Here is a 14,440-nt window from a genome sequence, read left to right as displayed (position 1 = left end):
TGCAGAACACTTACACACAGCAGCTTAAGAGAGCGCAGCTAACAGAGGCAGCCAACAGACGCAGCAGTTAGCACAGCAGGGCGCAGAGAAGGGGGTGGAGTAAGGGGCCCTCAGTTGAAGCTGTGCCACAGTAACAGTCTTGGACATGGTGGTAACACGTCACCGAGCATTCTCCCCAGTAGATATTGGGGTAGCTGTCCCTGCTAGGGTCGAGGCTTGCACCCAGACTGAGCTTCAGATGGTGGATGCAGCCCTCCAAGTCCCAGGCTGCAGGGAGTCCCTGGGGACTCTCTCTGATGCCAGGAGAGATGGCCCTCTGTCCTGCAGTAGCTGTGCTGTCTTGGAGGAGCTGTGCCTCCAAGTGGAGGAGTTATGGAATGAAGTGAACAGGCTGCACAGCATCGAAGATGAAAGGGAGACAGACAGGATCTTCTCTGCAACTCAACAGCTTGAAGAGCCTCAGCCCCATCTGCAATAGAGCAGCAGGTAGTATCAACCCCCGCTACCAAGGGAAGCAAAACCTCTGGAGAAGGGGAAGGATGGAAGCTGGTGACTTCTGACACCAAGAGGAAGGATCTTGCCCCACCTAAGGACTTAACAACTGCAAAATAAGTTCATAACCCTCAAAGTTGAAGAGGAGCCAGATGTGCCCACAAGCAAAGTATCCAGTCGACCTAACCCCTAAACCACGCAAGACTATCAGGAAGAAGCGGCGAGTCATCGTAATGGGTGACTCCCTGCTGTAGGTGACACAGGCACCCATCTGTTGACCCAATGAACCATCTAGAGAGGTTTGCTGTCTGCCAGGGGCCAGGATCCAGGATGTTGTGGGGCTCATCTGGCCCTCTGACTACTACTCCCCTGCTGTTATTTCATGTGGGCACAAATGATACTGCGAGTGGAAACCTGGACAGTATTAAAAGTGACTACAGAGCTCTGGGGGGCAGTAGTCAAGGGCATGGGGGCTCAGGTGGTGTGCTCCACATCAGGAAACGCTTTTTTACTGAGGGTGACCGAGCACTGGCACATGTTGCCCAGGGAGGTTGTGGAGTCTCCCTCCTTGGAGATATTCAAAAGCTGTCTGGACACGGTCCTGGGGAATTGGTTCTAGGTGGCCCTGCTTGAGCAGGGGGGGTTGGACAAAATGACCTCCAGAGATCCCTTCCAACCTCAACCCTTCTGTCATTCTGTGACATGGCCCAGAAAAATGAGTCCTACAACCAAGAGATTACTGCATGGTATTTACAGAGCACTATGGGACCCAAGAGATATCAACTCAGTTTTCCAAATCTGACTGTTGTGGTTTAACCTCAGTCAGCAACTAAGCACCACACAGTCGCTCGCTCACTCCCCCCACCCGGTGGGATGGGGGAGAGAATTGGAAGAGCACAAGGGAGAAAAACTTGTGGGTTGAGATAAAAACAGTTTAATAATTGAAATAAAATGATGATAATAATAATATGATGATAATAATAATAATAATACACAAAACAAGTGATGCACAGTACAATTGCTCACCACCCACTGACCGATGCCCAGCCAGTCCCACAGCAGCGGCCCCCCCGGCCAGCTTTCCCCAGTTTATGCACTGAGCATGACGACACATGGTATGGAATGTCCCTTTGGCCGGTTTGGCTGTGCCCCCTCCCAGCTTCTTGTGCACCTCCAGCCTTCTCAGTCAGTAGAGCATGGGAAACTAAAAAGTCCTTGGCTAGTGTAAGCGTTACCTAGCAACAACTAAAACATCGGTGCGTTATCAACTTTGTTCTCATCCTAAATCCAAAACACAGCATTGTACCAGCTACTAGGAAGGAAATTAACTGTCCCTGCCGAAACGAGGACACTGACGCTAGCCAGCTGGATGACCACTGCCCTATGAGAAACTGGGGAACTACACCACTGTTTTGTATTCAGCCTGCCTGTGTAAAGTGGGAGTAATGATAAACCTCTTCTGCAGAGAGGCAGAAATGTATAGTGCTCAGAAGTGCTCGGTGCTCCCTACTGACACAGGTGAGACTGCTTCTACAACACAGAGCTGGTTCTACACTATCAGTAACAACGATGAACTGGAGCAAATATGATTTATGAGGAAAAGTAAGAACCCTGTAAAGATATTGGTGGTATCTCACTTAAACCTGGCCCTGTTTCAAGGTGGTGGGAATAGATGAGATGACTTCCAGAGGTCCCTTCCAATCTAAATAATTCCACAGTTCTTAAGTAGGCTATAGGCAAGAGAACAGCTGAGACAGATTCTTTTAGGGGTGGATGGTGTAAAGACCACTGCCACAAGCAAAGCTCACACCTGAGCTTAAGAAGGGGTTTTCAAGACTGTCTCCAACCTAAGGAAATGGCTGGAAGGCTTCTCTTCCCCTAATCATGACAAGAGACAGCAGAACCGTAAATACAAATGCATGTAATCCAAATGACATTTATAAAGCACTTGAATGGCCAAAGAGAACTATCATTTCTTATTAGACAGTACATCACCACAGACAAAATAATGCTGTGGTTACAGTGGGTGAAGAAACTTGAGTTTGAAGAGCTGAAAGAAAAACTTCCTGCAACAATGAGCTCTACTGGAACAGGAGAGTCTGTTGGCAAAAGACCCAGGAAAGGGGAAGCAGAGAATATTGTTCTTAGTAATTTGATTAGGTGCAATATTAGAGCATGCATAGCTTATATTCACCACAGTGGCCTTCATACAAGCAGTATATAGTAGTAAATATCTTTTGTGACTTTTTTTTTTTACCTTAAAAGAAATCAATTTTTTATTTAAGTATTGGCAATGAGGTTATATTAAAGCAAATGTCTTAGCCTCCTTTTTACATGTGTCTGCATATATAGTTAGCTGCACAGGAATTTATTAGACATTGTATTATTAGAATCTTCTTTCACCTTTTCCTTATGAAAATCCCCACAAAAGAAACCAAATTCTTTCAATTGCTTTTTGAGTTCATGAATTCAGACTCCATCGTTTGAGATAAAGTTAAAGCATGGCATTTGAATGCCAAATCAAAACCAGTATAAAATTGAACATTTTCAAGGACTTCGTTCAATAATCATAAGTGGGAAACACAAGCTGAATATTGCACAGAACAGCAAAAATCCCCAGAGCTGTTGGCTAAACAGCCTCAATTACCATTGCTTACTTAAGACTGACAAACTGCTAGATATGAAGTTCTGCTTGATATCAAGTAGCAATAAAATCCGTTAGCTTTAAGGACTGAGTTAACAGAGGAGCACTGTATTCTGCAACATGATTTTGTTCACATCGCAAATATCTTATGCAGTAATAGTAAGCTTATGAAAGAAAAAGTACATTACTTTATAAATCAGTATCACATAACATCAGCTGCCATTTCTCAGAACATGAACAGAACATTCATTACATTTGACAAAACCATTATAATGAAGTTATTTTAACCATTTTAATGACACTATTGGCAACAGTCAAAGCATTTATTACCAATGGTAGTAGTAATACCATCGTTTATAAAGGTTTGGTTGTTTCTATAGCAACATGAATTATAAGGTCCAATCAAGCTAGATACAATAAAATATGCTCTTTTTCTCCATAACACCAGTTGTCATTCAGTTAAAAGGAAATTACATATTTTAAAAATTCATAAACTCTATAAATGTCTGAACTCCATTTGGTGATAAGGCGTTAATTATCTTAGTAATTAGATTTCTTCCTGGATAGAATTATTACACACAAAGAAAAGCTAGGGTATGAAAAGAGAATAAGGACCACAGTGTATTCAGCAACAGCAATTAATTACAGTTCAATCCAGTATGACTGCCTAAAATATGACATTGCATAGTGCATTTTTATACCACTGTCAATTATATTGTTTAAAAAGTAGTTTTAAAAGGGGAGAAAAGCATGAGATTTCACTCAGAATAAAATCCAGTTACTGACAAAAATCAAGCTCTTAGCCTTTCTCAAAGCACTGACGAACAAAAATAAGTACAACTAGTTCCATATGCGAAACATCATTTCTTAATGAAAAAAGAGGAAAAAAGATATAATTGTGGAAAAAATATAAAACACATATACACTTGAAAATTAAAGCAACCTTTGCTCTGACAGTCTGAAAGGAAGCAGCACAAAATTCCTTATTGCGTAGATTCAGATGATGTTTAAAAAATTGTCCCAGCTATGAAATACAATGCAAAATTACACAAGAACCAATTTCTTGTGCATCAGCCAATACTAAATTGTTTTTTGAAATGAAATGCCGTTTATCTATTCTGAAGTAAACAAAGAAAAAACTGAACATCCCCAGTAAGCATTTTGTAACATTTATTACATAAAGGCATTTACAGTAAGTCTAAAAATTCAATTGCAGCAAATGTTTTCTAGGGTCAGTAGAGAAGCTCCACAACACATTGTTCAGTGAACCAAGAATACACAGTGGTCCTTATGAAAGAGAAAACGATTTTGAAAAAGCAGAAAGTTGCTTCAAACATACAGAAGTCTCGATGCTCCTTACAGCCTAGCTAATGGAGGTGGTCAGTCTGTTTCAATACTTCTGAGCATAAAATGACTTAAACTTTGCCAGCCATTTTAAACCCTCATAATCCCGACAAACGCCTAGAAAGATTGTGTGCAATCATTTTATCTGGCAATCATAAATCTTGCAAGATATTTTCTCTGAAGACATACTATCATCTCCATTCACTCAACTTTAGAAACCAAGAAAAAACAGAGTCCTGAGTCGACTCTCAATCGGAACATTTTACAATAAAATTGTGGAATTTCAGAAAAAGATGAATTTGAGGAATAATCAATGCCATGTGTAAGATAATACAGTCCTAATACTTCGGGTTCCTCAACATTCTCTCCTTTATGTCCCTCTACATAGATAAATCCCTTCCATCTACTCAAGCAGATTTATGCTCTGTCATCCTGAACCAGACCAGCAATACAATCACCATCATCTCGGGCAGTTCTGACAATCCAAAAAGAAGCAACTACTTAATCTTACAGTAAAGAAGGGTCCATTTTAGTGTGATGCTGTAAGGATCAGCACACCTAGAAATGATCATGAACAAGTACTGAGAAGACAGATGTCCAAAACCTCTCAGAAAGGAGGAACAAATGTGTTTGACAGGACACAGAAGAAATGCAACATCCTACTCTCTACCTGAAGAGGAACCAAGTCAGCCTCTTGGGTCAGAGGAAAAAAACTGTTCTACCTCCCAAAGGAGTGGCTGATGCCAGGAATTAAAGTCATGAGTAAGTAAAGAATGTGCTGTGGGCAACTGCTGCCCTGAGAATAGCCTCCTCACAGCTCACAGGTATCTGAGTTAGCTCTAAACAAGCCTGGAATAATGAATCGGTCTGAGGTGAGCTCTGTGCTACTACAGCTAGGCAGTTCCTGGAGCTCTGTTTGCTCAGGTATCTCTGTTGCGTATTACTAACCAGCAAGCAGTGCAGGCATACCCTCATAGTGACAAGTTTTCTTCTCTTTTCTGCCCAGGGGACTTTGTTACCAATGTTAGAGAAAACAGAAACTGGACTAGCAGTAACAGGAAAGCATAGCAGATATTACAGTGACAGTTACCACAGACCGATTCACCAACGGAGGGAAGTTAGAGAACTCTTGATGGAAAGTAAGTTGGCAGTGAAATGCAAAATCCCTGGCCATTTGATTTAGCAAAGAGATAAAAGTGTCAAGCTGCCAAAAATAAAACAGTAAAAAACCCCCTTATTTTCACGGAGCAAGATGTCTAAGAAAACCAGCAGCAAAAGTGTGAAACTTGGTAGGATTCGGGCGTTACATGGATCATTTCATGTGGCTTTAGTTACAAACATTTCCATTAGCAATAACCATTACAAACCAAATCCATGCTCAGAGAAGAAATGTAAAGGAGCTAAAATTCATCAGCACCTTCACCTACTCATGTGACCACCTGAAATTCTTTTGCCTGATCACATATTCTTCCCACTTCCCTTTCAGCAATTAACATTTAAATCCAGCAATGACTTAAAGCCACCAACTCACTCTTAACGAAGATTCTCCGCCTCCACCCTCCCAGTAAAACCAAATACTGGATTAGAATAAATAGCTATATGAATAAATTTAAAACACTATATGTTCTTACAGAAGGGTACAAGAACTGCCTGGGAAATCTAGACTAATTAAGGTCAAAACAAAAAATGTGATGACCCAGCAACTTCTTGATTAATAAATTAGAAATTCGCATTGAAAAAATGTTAGAAGAAAAGTGGAATTCTTACAAAAATAAAACCAGTCTTTGAAATGTTATTTCAACCTCATACATTATTTTACATTTTATAACCTTTCTGCAGTATATGCCCGTTTAGGGAACCTGCAAATGAAATGAAGTTAATGGATGAAATAATTTGAAGGTATCTGAGAGTTGGTCTTTCAAGCATATTTACAGAACCTAACAGGCATCTCAATGCGCCATTCTGTGTTGGAGCTGAAGGAGATGTTTGCATCTTCCCCATGACCACACACAGTCCTCCAGAAGCCCTTTTCCCCCCTCTTTCTTTTTTTCTCTACAAGGCCTAGTCTTGTGGGATTTCTGACTTAAACTTGAATTGCTCACTGGGAAGTCACAGAAGCTGGAGCTAGCACAAGAGAAACAGACTGCTCAGCTGGAAGCGCTGCCTCATTCAAAGGCTAGTAACAACACAAAACTTCACCCTGCCTCTCTCTCGACTATATGGAGACTAACCTGAGAATTAAGCCATGGGAAGATCCCCACACTTTTAGAAAGGGATTCAGCCTACTTCTGATCTGAAATCCTCCTGCACTTCTCTTTCTGTCCATGGACTATGAATGGAGCACAGCACAATACACTCCTAATTTAAGTGTCTGGAGTTAGGGCAGTAAACTTGAACATAATTTCTGAAGCAGGGGTTTTTCCATCTTTTTCAGTTTATGATTTACCCTAAAGTATGCAATGGATGAACAGATTTCTAATAAATGGATATCCACTGACAATGTTTTTCTTAGTAATCTTTTCCGTATGCATTTAAAAGTAGTCCAGGATGTACAAGTTCAAAACCTCTGTGGCAGAAAAAAGAGCTCTTTTAAACCCTCATATCAATTTCTCAACTGTTTTACACAAGGAGTGAAACTGGAAAGTACCTCGCTTCAATGACAATAGACATTTCACTAACATTTCTCTGTGAAGCCTTTTAAATGATAACAGACCGAGCCTTACAGCTAGATATAAACTATCATTTGGTAAGACTGCTTATCCAAATGCAGCTATATATATCATGAACATTAATATTTAAGAAAATTATGTAAGAAAACAAGCAGTACTATCAAGTTCACCACGGAACTTATGTTATTAGTTCTTATATGAAATTCTATTTAATGCTGCCATTTCCTTTTCCAGTGTTCAGTTGCTCTAGACATATAATTAACCAAAATTACCAGGACAAATAGTGGGAGATTTTGCAACTGAATGTAGGATAAGTAGGGAAGATCCAATCATGACTTCTCAAGAAAGATATTTAAAATACTACTACAAAATTTAGCAATAAAAGTGTAAATGGCAAGACAGGACAGACATTTCACAGACTGCAATACCATCTGAAAGAACAGAGAGATGGCAAGATATTGGAGTGATCACGGCCAGGGAGTCAGACCTCAATAAAATAAATAATGTAAAAGTAGTATCCATTTCCACTCTTCTATAGTTAGTATTAATATCTTTGACTTCAAGCTTTGTTTAAGTCTGAGGGACCTTATGTTTGCTTCTATCAAACTGTCCATCAGATCGAACCAATTGAAAAGATGAATTTACTGCATTTTGATTGAATTTCTATTAAATGTGTAATAAACTGTATTGGAAAAAAACTAAATGTATACTACATCCAATAGTGTCAGATACAATCACATACTGAGAGAAATGGGTGAAAGCTGTGGCCTCACTCTCTAAAAAAGACAGCTGCTTATATTCAGTGCAAGAAAAAAGTTTGTTTAATAAACTATCATGCTTAAACTTCATTATTTTTAAACTGTGCTGCATATTAGTTATTCAGACCTTCTGTTTTGATTACTTTTATCAAATTTAGACCTGTTTATGGTGTATATATTTCTATTAAATAGAACAGCACGAGATTCCACCCTGGCAGGACACCTGCTAACATATTTATTCACATACATGTTCTCAGTGCAAAGCAATTACATTATTTCAAATATTTTAAAATGTTCTCTATTACTGCCTAACATAACTCCAGGTTGTCTCACAAATCAGTTCTCCTTCACCTCAGAGTTTGCCTGCATTAAAGTGAAAATAACTTTATGTTGTTATTGCTTGTAAAAGTCTAAAACTCATTTATAAGTCAAATCACTTGTTTACTTTCACTCCAGTATTGAAACACTGAACACTAGCAGACATTTAAGTAAGTCATATTTTGTTTATGTATGTAAACTACACAATTTTAAGACTTTTTTTTTTTAAATTGTTTTCACAGCTTGGATCCTCTCTCTCTGAAACAGATGCCTAAGACACAACAAAGCAGACAAAGAAATTGTAATGCCGTATTTTTTATATATTTATTGGGGTTTTTTTTAAAAATAACAAAACAGACAAACAAAACCCAGACATGACCACAGAGAAACCCCCAGAGTATTTCTTCAGAGTATCCTTGCAGATTTCCCTGAAGGGTGTATACACATACACACATGGGAGAATAACTGGCAAGACCATAAATCCTAGCATTTAATTTGGAGGTGATTCATAGTGAAACACTTCAGATTTCAAGGGTAGCAGAAAATACATGTTAAGCCTAGCCTGACAGCTACAGAGTCACTGCGTGCATTCTCCTTTTTGCATTCCACACCTTACAGAGCACTGAAGGCTGCTCATGGTGGCGATTCCCACAGGGAACACATTACACCTGAGCTTTGTGATCTGCAGCAACTTTCAACGGATTTGCATGTGCAGCTTAAGAGGTTGGTTTTGAACTCTGGAGTCATTAGTGGTTTTGATGCAAGTCACCTTACAAAGGCTGTAGAATAGTAGCTGCAATCAAGACACACAATCTAACAGCTCTCAGAGTTTAACTGAGAGTGAGAATGGGTATTTTTTATGACTGTTCTTTTCCAAGCCCACCTCCTGCCTCCAGAAGGGCTCTTTCAGAAACTGGGCTGAACAACATCTGGAGGCAGCTAGGAGACCTGATTTCCAGAACTCAACTTGAGAAGGTATAAGTATGGAGGACTCCGCGCGAGTAGGGACTGGCTCTGTCCTTGTTGTCGTGGAATATAAAAAGTATATTTCATAATTAGCATGGCTCACTGCCTGAGGAGGAAAGAGTACACACAGTTTTACTCTCTCTAAACAATTACAGTGAAGGTTGCTGGAGTTCCTACTAGATGCAGCCCAAATGTTTTATAAGAAACATTATAATACTTCCCATTATCAATTTTCTTAAAAAAACAAACAGTTAAGGCTTGGACTAACTTTATTCAAACGTAAGGTGTTCTACTCTTCCCATAAATATGAAACATTTTACAGAACTTCATTCAGATTTATAACTTCAGATCATTATTGTTTTATGATTAAAAAATGAGCGGCTTAAGACAAAAAGCTCAACATCCTTAAACTTCATTTCCATTCAATCTCTAATAAATACCATCTGCTGTGTACTTTAGGGATATAATACCCGTCAAAAACTCAGCCGTATTATGAGAACCGGCACCAAGTTGATCTGAAATGCATATTTGAACAGATGTGTTTAAATTACATCTCTCCGTCTATCCACACGCATAAATTCAGAATAAGCGTGTGTTGATTTAAAATGCATAAAAAAGGGATTTGGAGATGCATCAAAAGTGAACAGCATCTCAATGGATCAAGGCTCGCATTACTAAAGGTCATCACTAAAAATAAAAGTTTGAATTTATTAAGGGTTGCACCAGGGAACTGTTCTTGGGAACTGACTTAATGTTTGCTGCACTAAAGCAGCCATTGAAATTACACTAATTTTCTATGACCCTTCACTGTTTAACATTAGAGCTGTCAGGCATGGTCAGAAATAATAGGATCTCAGCCATGAGTAGCTGAGAATATTACATACTTTTTCTCAGTCTGACACAATGCTTATCACCAATACTAAACGTCTTGGGCTTTGAGGACCCATCCATGTCTGTTTCAGTGACAGTCATTTAGCTCTTCATTCTGACACAGAAATCAGGCATATAAAACAAAATAATTAACATGCCTTTTTGGCATGATGAAACCAAATGAAAAAATTGCAAGCAGTGCTCCATTAACAAATGCTAATTGAAAAAAAAAAATTCTTTCTGAACTTGTGTTTTTGCCCCTCTATAATCTACAGTCCTGTAACGTTTCAGGGACGTTGAAGATAAGACAGATCAGACCAAAGGTCCACCTAAGCCAATAGTCTACTGCTAGCAACGGGCAGCAGCAGAAGCCCAGGGAAGCATTTAAGATGTAGAGTCCCCCAGAATCCCTTCCTCTTTCCAACAACTGGATTTTGTCAGAGAGGTGTTTTTGTAACCTCTGATGGACTTCTCCTCCATTAACTTCTCCAGTCTCCCCTTGAATCTGAACCCCTCCATATCATAACCACTTGAAAGAAAAAAAAGTATCTCCCTCTTCTGAGCCTGCCACTTGCTAATTCCATTTGATGTCCCCTAATTGTTATGCTGGGAGAGACCAGTAACAACTCTGTTCACCTTCTCAGTATTCTTCACAATTTTATTGACCTCTGTTCTAGTCCCTCTCAATTAGCACTTTTCCAGACTGAAAAGTCCTTAATTTCCGTTGTCTGACAGATCTGTCATACCTCTGATAATCTCTGTTAGTCTTCACAGTAACATTTCCCATTGTAACATATCCTTTTTGAGAGGGGTGTTGACAGCATTTAACAATACAGGCACAATGAGACAAAAATCTCTTAAAGTATTTCTAGAATTTAGATAAATGGTCTGCTTTTTTAGTTTTTCTTTCAGGTTTGGGTTCATTTGTTTTCCAGTAAGCAAGTAGCAAAAGGTAATGGACCTTACACAAGGCAAGGGACAAGAGAGAAATGCCAATGACAGCTGTTTATTTGTAAGAAAATGCAAGTACAGCATTGGTAAACAATCCACACCTAGAGAAACGTTACACCCCAAAATCATTAAAATACACTACCTTTATGACAGCCATGTTCTGAAATTGACTTTGAGAGCAGAGTCTGCAACAGGAACAACAAACTGGTAAAAATCCCTTGCCAATATGATCAATGTTAAAATTCAGGAAAAGAGGACTCATACTACTGCTTTCCCTGCTACGGGAAAACAGAAACTGCCAAATAGAAGATGGAGAAAACAAATTCTCTCCTCCACAGAGATACAAACAGTATGCTGAGTCCCACTCTACCTGCTTCATACGAGAAGCCTGGGATTACCTGCATATCTACACCTTCTTAAAATCAGTATCAGCCTCCGCCTCTTTCTGAGTTCTTACTGAATAGAAATTCAGAAAAACATAACTGTCATTAAAAGAGACCGACTGATGAATATGTCATCTCAAAAACAAAGCTGAGCAGAGATGTCGTCTCAAAAAGTCAAGGACTGTGCAGCTGACTTCAGCTGGATATTAAATAGTTGGGGAGCAATAGCCCTCTCCTTATTAAATTATTTCCCCTTAAGGTATGAATCTGATGGAAGTGAATAACTTTTTGCAGAAACACACTGGCTAGGTGAAGTTTTAGAAAATAAATAAGCTAGAACTGGCAACAAAAAGAAGGCCAAGCATGTTTCAAAGACAGACCAAAGTCAGCAACGTGGGGTAGGGGGGAACAGAAGAAGGTGTCAAAGGAGTAGTAGTATGACAAGTTGCAAGACTTTAACAGAGAATTTCTATCTAAAGCAGAACCAAGAATGGATGAAGGAAGAAAATGAAGAACTAAAATTGCCATTGGGCCAGATGGTTTATTCCAAGGTTTTGGTTCAACATCATTTACATTAAGAACTCCTGTAGCAGAGAGAAAGAGAGGAGAATGACTCCTGGCAAGACAGACATTAAAGCAAAGCAGATTTTGAGGAAAACATGCTGAGCTCGAACGAGTTACCCCAAAACAGCTGAGAGATTTAGAAGAGACATAATTCTCTCACATCACAAGCTATACAAACAATTTGGCTGGATTTTTTTTTGTCCTATTCCTTTGTAAGAAATCATCACATGTTTTCCAGTTGCAAACATTTACATGGGAAAGATCAAGGTTGTGAAGGAAACAGCAGTTAACAACATATGCATGATGTGCACTAAATTTAACATAATCTCCACTCCATTTTCAAAGTACCTAACGAAATACAACTTATACCACACCAGTTGATCATTCAAAACACAGCAGCTTATATGCTACATCCTTATCAACACAGTACTTACAAAAGGTCTTGTTATAATTAAGTATCAGAACCACAGATTCAGGAGACATAGAGCAGCACGGTCGGCTGGGGCAAGGTTTTAGCAGCTGTAAGCAGTTTTCCTGAATGCTAGCCAGAGACATTTAAAACACAATTCATGTACTCTTACTGTAACTAAAAAGCGCTGCAGTTTTACACCAGACAGTTTTTGCTGTACATTGCTATACACTCCTAAATGTGAATTTTTCAGCGGCAGTATCCCTCACGAAATGCAAACGTTCTAGTTTTCAGAGATGCTTTCTGCTTACAAGTGTAGGACATTACTACCTCTGAAAACAATAGGCTTTGAATGTCTGAATATGGAAGCAAAGACTGATGGTGTACAAAGTTAATTTGATGTTTAAGAGGATGGATTTTGAAATTAAGAACAGAATAGAAAAATATCAAAACAGAACAGCATTTTGGGTAGCGATGTTATGATAGCTATACTTCTGCATCCTTATTCAGAGATGTTCATAACTGCAGACTTAATACCTGTGCCGCAGATAGCGTTCAGGACTAACAGCTGCATAGAGGGTGTAGGGTACTGGACAATGTTTCCAGATAGGCTTCAGATTTATGGCTTTATAAAAGGAAGATCTGGTAGGTCAAAAACTTTTACTATCACTGCTCTAACACTTTTTTTTTCCCTTAAGGAGCAGTATTTGTACATGACCATATGGAAAAAGGTTGTATAGGGAACTACTGCTTCTGTGAGCAGCATTAAAAGCAAATTTGAATAAAAATAATAAATTTTTCAGGTCTAAGAGTAGGTGTAGTATATGGTTCAAAATTCCATGTATACACCCTCCCCACCCCATAAAGATTCAAAGCTCTTATGTCACTTCAAAGTTTTTCAGTTTTTCTCCATGCTACAGTGGCAAATGTGACAATATGGTCTTAAAATTTCAGAACAAAGCGTGACACAAGCACTGCGATGTGCTCAAAACACAACCCTATATAGCTTCAGAATTAATTTTCAGAGGTAACATTTCAGACTCATAAGCAACGCTATTTCCTTATTAAGTCAAAACCCATGAGCTTAACTTCAAAGAAATCCAGTGTGCTTTACTAATGAAAGTGTGATAAGATAATTTACATTATGTTCTCAATCAACACAATGCAATATAACTTGGATCACTGGGAAACGGAGAATTTACCTTGCAAGAATTAGTTTAAAGAAATTATGAAGCAAATTTTCCAAAGTAAGTGTGTATAAATAATTATTAATTCATGTAAAAAATTAATTGGAACAATATAGAGAAAAAGCTGGACATGACTGTTAAGTTAATGGGCATCACCGGAGTGATAACACACAACAAATACTGTCTGTAGATCACACTGACTCATCTCATTCATGATATGTTCTGATAGCAACCTGAATTTAAAGAAATCACAGCAGAAACAATATCAATCTTTATGAGCAAGCACAGCTCACTCAGCTAATTGAAAGGTAGCAGAATGACTGAGAGAGGTGTCTGTTTTGTTCTCAGGTACACCCAAACAGCAGGTGAGTTCAGAATATAAAAGTCTCCCTTAAATACACAGGATCAGCCCATAACAATACAATATTAATTTATGTATCAGCTAATAAAACATAATTTAGAGCAAAATATTGTGGCTTCACTTCCAAATGGAGGAATAGGCTTACTCTGCTATGCAGTTGCGGACACCGGGCAGAAAAAGCAAAATCACCAGGAAAACAGCTCTAAAATCTCCTAGTTCACCTTTCACAAAGATGGCCTCAACTAACCAGGTTCTCATGCACTTTTTGTTAACACTTTGGAAACAGTTTCCTTTGTCTAGAATTGTCAGTAATTTAAGAACATTTCTCTGTAAAAGGCAAAATCAGTTTAGTCCTTTGGGGTCAACAGAAGTAATTAATACATGCAATCTTTGAAAAGTTTTGAAGAAGAATGTTCAGATGCAAACATACACACAGAAGTACACATACAGGACATCATAAGCAAAATCAGGAAGAGAAAAGATGATATTTTAAATGTAGACTGTTAGTTTGTCAATGACAAAGT

The 14,440-nt window shown here is 38.8% G+C and overlaps 1 protein-coding gene across 1 annotated transcript in view; it reads right to left on the bottom strand.

Moving 5' to 3' along the window:
* CDKAL1 (CDKAL1 threonylcarbamoyladenosine tRNA methylthiotransferase) overlaps positions 1-14,440 on the bottom strand; it is a 440,703-nt gene that overhangs the window by 113,989 nt on the left and 312,274 nt on the right. The window lies entirely within an intron of this gene.

The sequence above is a fragment of the Aptenodytes patagonicus genome, chromosome 2 (assembly GCF_965638725.1).
Source record: "Aptenodytes patagonicus chromosome 2, bAptPat1.pri.cur, whole genome shotgun sequence".
Classification (NCBI taxonomy): domain Eukaryota; kingdom Metazoa; phylum Chordata; class Aves; order Sphenisciformes; family Spheniscidae; genus Aptenodytes; species Aptenodytes patagonicus.
This window is presented reverse-complemented; position numbering and strand designations above follow the sequence as displayed.